We start from the raw sequence: 12,046 nt of genomic DNA, 5'->3' as shown, positions 1-12,046 counted from the left end.
TCTCCCTCTCAGCATCTCTGCACTCCCTCTAGAGGTGCAACTCTGTATGAGACGCTGCTGAGAGGTAAACCACAAAGCATGATCCATGAGTTTGTCAGGTTTTCTCGTTAATTAAGAAAGCTAAACATAGATATGTGTTTTTGTTTGTTGAATCAACTAGACCAGGTTTCCCCAACTGGCGAATTTCGATCGCGGGCGATTTTATTTGTCCCACCAAGTTTTCGGGGCAAAAGAAATACGTTATTGTTGGACATAACATACTTCAAAAACACCAACATATCATCTCCAAGTGATTTTAATTTAGGAAATCTGTTCCAAAGTATTCCCACACATAATAGAGAGACATTTGTCATCGTATACACATGTAAGCAAAGTTTGAAATTATTATGTTTAAGTCAAATATTATATATGTTAGGGCTTCTTGCGTCAATTTGCAGTGTCAAATTATTTGTCATTGTATTCCGGCCCCATGACCATCCACTCAGGACAAAATCGTCCCACGACTGAACCTAGTTGATGATCCCTGAATTAGACCATGTCCATTTCAAGCTTATCGTTCTAAAAAGTAAAGCAGTTATATCAGAATATTTAGACAAGTTAGCTTCTTGATCCTGCCTTGTAGTATACCCCTCTGGTCAATGCTCTGTATGAACCATAACACAGTCTATGAACTCAATATTTTTGTCACCTGCTACTGTGTTATGAGGAAATGTTGTGATGGGGATATGTTCCCATGTACCTGTTACCCACTTAGTTCCAAACCAGATGCCAGATGTCCCACATCTACAGTGCATTTGGAAAGTATTCAGATCCTTTGACTTTTTCAACATTTGGATACATTACAGCCTTATACTAAAGTTGATTAAATCGTTTTCCCCCCTCATCAATCTACACACAATTCCCCACAATAACAAAGCAAAAACAGTTTTTTAGAACATTTTTGCTAATTTACTAAAAATGTAAAAATTAAATGTCACATTTACTTAAGTATTCAGACCCTTTACTCAGTACCTTGTTGAATCACCTTTGACAGCGATTACAGCCTCGGGTCGTCTTGGGTATAACGCTACAAGCTTGTCACACCTGTATTTGGGGAGTTTCTCCCATTCTTCTCTGCAGATCCTATCAAGCTTTGTCAGGTTGGATGAGGAGCGTCTCTCCAGAGATGTTCGATTGGGTTCAAGTCCAGGCTCTGGCTGTGCCACTCAAGGACATTAAGACACTTGTCCCGAAGCCACTCCTGCGTTGTCTTGGCTGTGTCCTTAAGGTCGTTGTCCTGTTGGAAGGTGAACCTTCGCCCCAGGCTGAGGTCCTGAGCGCTTTGGAGCAGGTTTTCATCAAGGATCTCTCTGTACTTTGCTCCGTTCATCTTTCCCTCGATCCTGAATAGTCTCCCAGTCCCTGCTGCTGAAAAAAACCCACAGCATGATGCTGCAACCACCATGCTTCACCGTAAGGGTGGTGCCAGGTTTCCTCCAGACATGACACTTGGCATTCAAGCCAAAGAGTTCAATCTTGGTTTCATCAGACCAGAGAATCTTGGGTGCTTTTTGGCAAACTCCAAGCAGGCTGTCATGTGCCTTTTACTGAGGAGTGGCATCCATCTGGCCACTCTACCATAAAGGCCTGATTGGTGGAGTACTGCAGAGATGGTTGTCCTTCTGGAAGGTTCTACCATCTCCGCAGAGGAACTCTGGAGCTCTGTCAGAGTGACCATTGGGTTCTTGGTCACCTCCCTGACCAAGGCCCTTCTCCCCCGATTGCTCAGTTTGGCCAGGTGGCCAGGTCTAAGAATGATGGAGGCTACTGTGTTCATGGGGACCTTCAATGCTGCTGAAATGTTTTGGTACCCTTCCCCAGATCTGTGCCTCGACACTATCGTGTCTCAGAGCTCTACGGACAATTACTTCAACCTCATGGCTTGGTTTTTGCTCTGACATGCACTATTCACTGTGGGACTTACAGTTGAAGTCGGAGGTTTACATACACCTTAGCCAAATACATTTAAACTCAATTTTTCACAATTCCTGACATTTAATTTGAGTAAAAATTCCTTGTCTAAGGTCAGTTAGGATCACCACTTTATTTTAAGAATGTTAAATGTCAGAATAATAGTAGAGAGAATGATTTATTTCATCTTTTATTCTTTCATCACATTTTTATTTTTTTATTTTTTTATTTCACCTTTATTTAACTAGGTAGGCTAGTTGAGAACAAGTTGTTATTTACAGCTGCGACCTGGCCAAGATAAAGCAAAGCAGTGTGACACAGACAACAACACAGAGTTACACATGGAGTAAACAATAAACAAGCCAATAACACAATAAACAAGTCAATGACACAGTAGAAAAAAAAGAAAGTCTATATACAGTGTGTGCAAAAGGCAAAAGTGCAACATTCCCAGTGGGTCAGAAGTTTACATACACTCAATTAGTATTTGGTAGCATTGCCTTTAAATTGTTTAACTTGGGTCAAATGTTTCGGGGTAGTCTTCCACAACTTTCCACAATAAGTTGGGTGAATTTTGGCCCATTCCTCCTGACAGAGCTGGAGTAACTGAGTCAGGTTTGTAGGCCTCCTTGCTCGCACATGCTTTTTCAGTTCTGCCCACAAATGTTCTATTGGATTGAGGTCAGGGCTTTGTGATGGCCATTCCAATACCTTGACTTTGTTGTGCTTAAGCCATTTTGCCACAACTTTGGAAGTATGCTTTGGGGTCATTGTCCATTTGGAAGACCCATTGGCGACCAAGCTTTAACTTCCTGACTGATGAAGGTTTTGGAGTAGTGGCTTCTTCCTTGCTGAGCGGCCTTTCAGGTTATGTTGATATAGGACTTTTTTTTACTGTGGATTAAAGATACTTTTGTACCTGTTTCCTCCAGCATCTTCACAAGGTCCTTTGCTGTTGTTCTGCGATTGATTTGCACTTTCGCACCAAAGTATGTTCATCTCTAGGAGACAGAATGCGTCTCCTTCCTGAGTGGTATGACGGCTGTGTGTTTCCCATGGTGTTTATACTTGCGTACTATTGTTTGTACAGATGAACGTGTTACCTTCAGGCATTTGGAAATTGCTCCCAAGGATGAACCAGACTTGTGGAGGTCTGCAATTTTTTTTCTGAGGTCTTGGCTGATTTCTTTTGATTTTCCCATGATGTCAAGCAAAGAGGTACTGAGTTTGAAGGTAGGCCTTGAAATACATCCACAGGTATACCTCCAATTGACTCAAATGATGTCAATAAGCCTATCAGAAGCTTCTAAAGCCATGACATCATTTTCTGGAATTTTCCAAGCTGTTTAAAGGCACAGTCAACTTAGTGTATGCAAACTTCTGACCCACTGGAATTGTGATACAGTGAATTATAAGTGAAATAATCTGTCTGTAAACAATTGTTGGAAAAATGACTTGTGTCATGCACAAAGTAGATATCCTAACTGACTTGCCAAAACTATAGTGTGTTAACAAGAAATGTGTTGAGTGGTTGAAAAACGAGTTTTAATGACTCCAACCTAAGTGTATGTAAACTTCCTACTTCAACTGTATATAGACAGATGTGTGCCTTTCCAAATAATGTCCAATTAATTGAATTTACCACAGATGGACTCCAAGTTGTAGAAACATCTAAAAAATTATCAATGAAAACAGGGTGCACCTGAGCTCAATTTCGAGTCTCATATCAAAGGGTGTGAATACTTACATAAATAAGATATTTAAAAAAATATATGTTTTTATAAATATGCAAACATTTCTTAAAACCTGTTTTCGCTATGTCATTATGGTTAAGATCCGACATATGTATATGGTATTTAGATTGATGAGAAAAATAAATAATTTAATACATTTTAGAATAAGACTGTAACGTAACAATATGTGGAAATGGTCAAGGGGTCTGAATACTTTTCGAATGCACTGTAATCTCAAATACAATTTTACTGGTGGTGTACACAATTTAGCAGGTCTTATGGTGGGTGCAGCGAAACGCTTATGTTCCTAGTTTCTATCAATCAGTGCAGTAAATGTCAACAAGCACTCAATAATCCAACATTTAAAAATAATAAAAAATGGCTACCCAGATAAAAAAAGCAGGAAAATTCTCAGCAACAAAAGAGTGATCAAGTTAAGATCCAACATATGTATATGGAAAAAAATGATCTATTGCAAAAAGTAAATAGAGGGAACCCAAAAGCCACCTATAGCCTACTGTGGTACAATAGACTTTCCATCCTGGTAAACCTGTTACTTAAGAGTTCTTACCAACAGATTGCAAAGTGTGGTTATTTAGGGTTTGTTCATAAATTTACTCTGTAGTGCCCGAGTGCGCTCTGGGCATTTGTAAATTCAGAGAGTTGTCATATTGTGTGTTAGTAAATTCAGAGCGCTTCGCTCTCGGAGCGTTCAGAGCAGACACTAGACGCTCTGGCTGAGCAGTAGCGTTGATCCGAGCGTTCTTCGGACCTCACAACGGCAGTCAAGCACCCAAGTTAACTGGCTAAAATTGGCTAGCTTGCTAGCTACTTCCAGGCACAAATGAGAGACACAAATGAGAGAACACCTCACTCTGACCATTTTACTTGCCCTAACAGAACTGGTTATGTGCTTTCATGTTAGATAGAGCGTTGGTGACTGTAACTGTGCTGCTGGTAACAATTTTTTTTGTAAAATGTCGCCGAAGGTTAATGACACCGGTCATTTTCAACAAGTGTTGCGCTTTCGGTTATTCTGTGCTCTTGAACACAGATAAGACTGCTCTGAAATTGGAGTAGATAGCCAGAGTGAATATACGAACACACTCTTAACCACAGAACAGATAGAGGGCTTTATAGATGGAGACTAAATTAAACCAAGTCATGATGTTGAGCTGTGTAAGAATAAAGTGATGAAGAGATAATAGTACGCAACAGTTAGATAGCTACAGTGTAATAGCAACCAATCACAAACTCTTGATTGCTATGTATGTAGATCATACCACACACTAAAGTTTCAATAGCATCTAGTTGCCATTTTTACTGGCAGGTCAGTACCAAAGTGCCTGGTTAAACTACAACATGGTGCACAGGTCCGGTCCTCTGGGGCCACAGTGTCTCCTGGTTTTCATAGCCTGTTTTTTATCTGGGTAGCCAGGCGTATGCACTTCTTACTATCTGCAGCCAAACATCCAATTAAGTGCAGGGAGAAATGAAAACCAAAAGGACTGCAGAACTCAAGGGCCTGAGAACCACAATAGTGTGGGTGTCTGATTATTTGAGAGAAAGAAAAAAATGTTCATTAGAAGAAAACCTTATTTTTATCTTGGCTAAACTTGATCAATCAGTTTAGAGCCAGTGCATATAGTTGGTGGGAGCATTATATCAAATCAAATCAAATGTACTGTATTGTTCACATACACGTGTTTAGCAGATGTTATTGCGGGTGTAGGGAAATAACAAGTAATATCTAACAGTTTCACAACATATACCAAAAATTCACTTAATTCTAAGTAAAGAATGGATTAAGAATATATACATATATGTCAGAGCGGCATTGGACTAAGATACAGTGGCATAGTATGGAATACAGTATATACATATGAGATGGGTGATGCAATATTTACACACAATTAAAGTGACTAAGATACTGTAGAATAGTATATAATACAGTTTATACATATGAGATGAAATTATTAAAGTGGCTAGTGTTTCATTTCCTTAAAGTGGCCAGTGATTCCAAATCTATGTCTATAGGCAGCAGCCTCTGATATGCTAGTGATGGCTGTTTAGCAGTCTGATAGCCTTGAGATAGAAGCTGTTTTTCAGTCTCTCGGTCCCAGCTTTGATGCACCTGTACTGACCTCGCCTTCTGGATGATAGCAGGGTTAACAGGCAGTGGCTATGTTAATACCAGAGTAAATCACAGTGTGAGTGCATCAAAGTGATCAACAGGTACATGGACAGAATCAACTTAGCCCTGAAATTACCCTGTCAATTTAAAATGAGAATGGTTATATTAGGTATCCACACGTCCATGCTATGAATCCAAACAAAGATATACTGTATATCTTACTATTCAAAGTTTGCTACAGACTTGTGCTGGTGCTTTGTAACTGTGCCGATGCCTGAGGTAGTAACAAATAGTTACTGAAAGTGAAATGTTAAAAGGCTAAAAGTCAATAGAGCTGTGTTTGCCTTGTGCTCAGCTGACTGATGGCTCTGCCTCTGTATCCAACCTGGTGCCTTTGGCAGGTTCACTGTTGCCTGAAGGTAGAACTGAGCAGTGCTTGCCACTTGTTGTGTTACTATTTGACTAGTTCCAAACACTGCAAACTTACCGACAGGGTACACACACTTTATCACAGAAATTACACTCCAACCATCCAATTCACAACGAGGTAAAAATGCTTTTTGGAAGAAACAAAAATATGTTTATGTCTGTCTATCGTTTGTTTTTTTTTGTGTGTGTGTTTGTGTGTGTGTGTGTGTGTGTGTGTGTGTGTGTGTGTGTGTGTGTGTGTTGAATGGCCACCAACAGTGCTCATCGTCAGGTGATTGAAAGCTGGGGTGTTTGGTTGTGACAGGCGTGAAACTCAGGAAATGGCCCCGGGGTGTCCATATGTCACCGTACACTGATGTAACCGTCACTGAGATTAAACTGCTGACCATCTCACACTCTCTCTCTCACTCTCCCAATTCAATTCTGTTGAAGAGAGCCAAGTTGTTTTGAGTGTAGGAATCTCTCAATCTTTAATCAAGGTACTGCCACGCTGTTGCACAGCAGGAGGACCTATACTAATCAGAGGCTTCAAACATTAACCCTTCATAGTTAACATTGGGGTCAACGATCAATGCATTTCACGTGAATGTACAAAACGTGACAATTTAATAAACAAATGTCACAGCAAAAATGTGTATTATAAATGTTAGATGTTGCTAGAGAAGAATCACAGATACCCTGTCTGCGTAATGCTGCTAGAGGTCGCTGTAGGTCACAAATGCATTCAAGGATTCCGGTAAATGGTATGTGACAATTCCACGATAACAGAACGATGCTGAGACACAGATTTTTCACTTTAAAATGTATGTCAAACACAAACCAACGATGCAAAGTTAAACAAACTCTATGCATTTTACAAAAGCACATTTACGTGAAGAACTGTGAAGATTAAAAGTTTGGTAACAGAATGATGGTCTGTGCTGGTTGTACTGTCATTCTGTTACCAAACTTTACATCTTACCCTATCCAGCCCACCTCAGTGAGGTGAGCTGGGCACAGTAAAATAGGTGTGGCGCGGTAACATAGGTCCAGGGGTGGCTGTCCAGACGCCTGTGGTGCTGAAGTCCTATATTTTCTTTGCACTGATCATTCTATCTCTCATTGTCGTCATAAATTCACCTCAGCGTCATAGCCCCCTCCATATCCCACTGTAATATATTCAAATTGTGCTGGATGAATTAAGCCAAATTTTGTCCATGATGCTGAATGTTTGTATGGCGGTTGAAGGCCCAATATTTTCATGCTGACTACTTTAGTAAGTAGTCTAAGTAGTCTATGACTTTTTTATACCTGCAGTCTTTGACATAAAGTACCAGTCAAAAGTTTGGACACACCTACACATTCAAGGGTTTTTCTTTATTTTTACTATTTTCTACATTGTACAATAATAGTGAAGACATCAACGTTATGAAATAACACATATAGAATCATGTAGTAACCACAAAAGTGTTAAACAAATCAAAATACATGTTATATTTTATATTCTTGAAAGTAGCCACCCTCTGCCTTTATGATTGCTTTGCACACACTTTTCCAACAGTCTTGAAGGAGTTCCCACGTATGCTGAGCACTTGTTGGCAGCTTTTCCTTCACTCTGCTCATCCCAAATCATCTCAATTGGGTTGAGGTCAGGTGATTATGGAGGCCAGATCATCTGATGCAGCACTCCATCACTTTCCTTCTTGGTCAAATAGCCATTACACAGCCTGGAGGTGTGTTGGGTCATTGTCCTGTTAAAAAACAAATGATAGTCCCATTAAGCGCAAACCAGATGGGATGGCGTATCGCTGCAGAATGCTGTGGTAGCCATGCTGCTTAAGTGTGCCTTGAATTCTAAATAAATCACAGACAGTGCAACCAGCAAAATACCCCCACACCATCACACCTCCTCCTCCATGTTTCATGGTGGGAACCACACACACGGAAATCATTCGTTCACCTACTCTTCGTCTCACAAAGACGCGGTGGTTGGAACCAAAAATATCAAATTTGGACTCATCAGACCAAAGGACAGATTTCCTAATGTCCATTGCTCGTGTTTCTTGGCCGAAGCAATTCTCTTCTTATTATTGGTGTCCTTTAGTAGTGGTTTCTTTGCAGCAATTTGACCATGAAGGCCTGATTCACGCAGTCTCCTCTGAACAGTTGATGTTGAGATGTGTCTGTTAATTGAACTCTGTGAAGCATTTATTTGGGCTGCAATATTTGAGACTGGTAACTCTAATGAACTTATCCTCGGCAGCAGAGGTAACTCTGGGTCTTCCTTTCCTGTGGCGGTCCTCATGAGTGCCAGCTTCAACTTTCAAAGTTCTTTAAATTTTTCGGATTGACTGGCCTTCATGTCTTAAAGTAGTGATGGACTGTCGTTTCTACTTGCTTATTTGAGCTTCTTGCCATAATACGGACTTGGTCTTTTACTAAATAGGGACATCTTCTGTATACCACCCTTACCTTGTCACAACAAAACCGATTGGCTCAAACTCAAACTCAAACCACAAATTAACTTTTAACAAGGTACACCTGTTAATGGAATTGCATTCCAGGTGACTACCTCATGAAGCTGGATGAGAGAATGCCAAGCGTGTGCAAAGCTGTCATCAAGGCAAAGGGTGGCTATTTTGAAGAATTTCAAATATGAAATATATTTTAATTTGTTTAACACTTTTTTGGTTACTACATGATTCCATATGTGTTATTTCATAGTTTTGATGTCTTCACGACTATTCTACAATGTAAAAATAGTAGAAATAAAGAAAAAACGTTGAACGAGTAGGCATGTCCAAACTTTTGACTGGTACTGTATATTTTTGATAATGCATACTCATCAATATATTTATGTAAGATGACAAACTTGTTAAATTCACTCTCACATTTAGCATAAAAAGTGCTACAACTGACCCATTCCATGGTTACAACTAACCTCGACTAATAGTTTAGGCCTAGCCTACACTTAATTCTGCCAATTGTTGGTAAATTAATTGTTATGATGGTACATTTTAATACCTCTAACTCATAAAAAGCATGAGCTGGCGCACACTAGGAGAAAATGATTTAGTATAGAGGTGGTGACTAACAGTTAATAAACTGTAAGCTATAAAAACAAAGTGAGTCGCACCATACGTATAACCTCCCAGTAATTTATTGGGTAAAAAAACACCAACGTTTCGGCATTACTGTGCCTTAGTCAGGGTAATGTCATGAATGCTTGAACCAGGTTATGTAGTCATACAGTGCAATTAATGCAACCAATGACAATAGTGAGGGGTGTGTAATAATTGCTAGTTTGATAAGAATGAATTGAGCGAAACTGTTAAAAGACCATAGCCCACAGCATATTTAACATATTATGCCATTGTTATCATTAGCATAACATTAGCATCAACATACATTATTGTTTCATTTCACCTATATATTTAAATATTTCCAATTTCATAATTGTTAATTTTTTTTTGTTATATGTAATCTTTTGGTTCAACCATAATGCATAATTAGTATCATGAACAGGGGGAACATATTGGGTATATGCTGATAAGCTGTAGAAAGAATACATTCATTTACAAGACCTGTTCACAGAAAATATAATTGGTCATAAGAAGGGCCTGAGATCAAAGTCAATATTCAGACCACTAGGAGTCAATGTTTTTAAATTGAATATCCAGTAGGCCTCACTCTGTAGTGGTAGGATCTCCATGTTTCCGCCTCTCCTTGGTAGAGCAACATCCTCAATGCCTGTGTATTTGAGGGAGGAGATGGGATGGCTCTGACACTCGTCGGATGTGGCAGGGCCTGCAAACCATTACAGACTACAAAGGGAAGCACAGCCGAGAGCTGCCCAGTGACACAGCCTACCGGACGAGCTAAACTATTTCTATGCTCGCTTCGAGGCAAATGACACTGAAACATGCATGAGAGCACCAGCTGTACCGGAAGACTGTGTGATCACCCTCTCTGCAGCCGATGTGTGTAAGACCTTTAAACAGGTCAACATTCACAAGGCCGCAGCGGCAGACGGATTACCAGGACGTGTGCTGCGAGCATGCACTGACCAACTAGCAAGTGTCTTCACTGACATTTACAACCTCTCCCTGACCGAGTCTGTAATACCAACATGTTTCAAGCAGACCACCATAGTGCCTGTGCCCAAGAACACTAAGGTAACCTGCCTAAATGACTACCGACCTGTAGCACTCACGTCTGTAGCCATGAAGTGCTTTGAAAGGCTGGTCATGGCTCACATCAACACCATCATCCCAGAAACCCTAGACCCACTGAGGAATTTGTATACAAAACAAATGTGACTATGTGAATGAATGTCGCAGACGACTGTGTAAAGGTGACTTCTACCACAAACTGAATCATGACCCTACCCTAGAATTCCAGCATCATATCACATCCACAGTGGAAAGCTTTTTGCAATCAGGACAAATCACCAAAAAATAATGTGAATTTCTATGTGTGAAATTTCCTAAGATGCCAACTTTTTATACAGTTGCTAAATTACACAAACAAATGTCTCATCCCCCAGGTACATCCACTGTAGCTGCAATTGACTCTGTGACGTCCAACATTTCTAAGTTTGTGGACCACCACTTTAAACCGATGGTTGAGAATCTCACATCTTATGTGAAAGACACTAGTCACATGATCTCATTGCTAGAGGGCTTAGGAAGGATACCAGAGGGCACCCTGCTGGACACTTTTGATGTGGAGAGCTTGTACACTAACATCCCACACACTAGAAGCTTGCAGGCGCTGCAACATTCCCTTCAGCAGAGAGCCTCTACTGTTGCTCCATCCAATGAATTTTTTTATATTTTTATATATTTGTTATATTTATTATTATAATATTTTTTTTTATTTATTGCAACAATAATAACAATATTACACATCAATACAGGGACATTGCTGTGAATACAAATAACAATCTTTGAGTCAGACTTTTTCCTTCAAAATCTGGGAGTAGCCATGGGCTCCCCATTTGCACCCAACTATGCGAACCTGTATGTGGTTTTGTAAATGAGGAAGCACTCATTTACAAAACAGAGACCCCCCCCCCACATTCTAAAATGTTCCTATGGAAGAGATACATAGATGATGTCTTTGTGCTCTGGGAAGGAAGTCAGCAGGAACTCAATTAATTCCAAACTCTGATGAAAGAGAGCTCTGAATATTTCAAATTCACCATGCAGACTGATGAGAGAAATATAAACTACCTGGATTTATGGATCCTCAAAGAGAACGATGCATTACATACAGACTTATACGTAAAGCTCACAGACCGCAGTACCCTGCTACGTGCAGATAGTATGCATCCCCTTCCCCTCAATAATGGTCTACCGTATAGCCAGTTACGCAGGGTTAAACTAATCTGTGGCCACCAGTCAGATTTTGACAGCAATGCTAAGAAAATGACAGATAAATTCAAAATGAGAGGCTACAAGGACAAAACTCTTAATGCTGCAACGATGATAATATCTCAAAAACCAACAGAGGAATTACTAAAAACTAAACCAAAGAAGAAATACAACGCAAAAGTGTTTTGCACTAATTACACCAAGTGTTCAGAGAAAATGAAAGCAATCCTGAAAAAGCGCTGGCATATTTTGCAATAAGACAAAACAATTGCACACCTCTTCAATGAACCCCCACTGGTGGTCTATAAGCATGGACAATGTTGGGGCATCTTATGGATATCTGACCTGCCCCCTGAGCCCACTCAGACACTCTTGACACCCATTCCAAATGGGACCTACAAATGTGGCTCATCGCTCACAGTGCAATAGCACTACAAAACATCCTT

Source organism: Salmo salar, chromosome ssa13 (genome assembly GCF_905237065.1).
Source record: "Salmo salar chromosome ssa13, Ssal_v3.1, whole genome shotgun sequence".
NCBI lineage: Eukaryota > Metazoa > Chordata > Actinopteri > Salmoniformes > Salmonidae > Salmo > Salmo salar.
Note: the sequence above shows the minus strand (reverse complement) of the source record.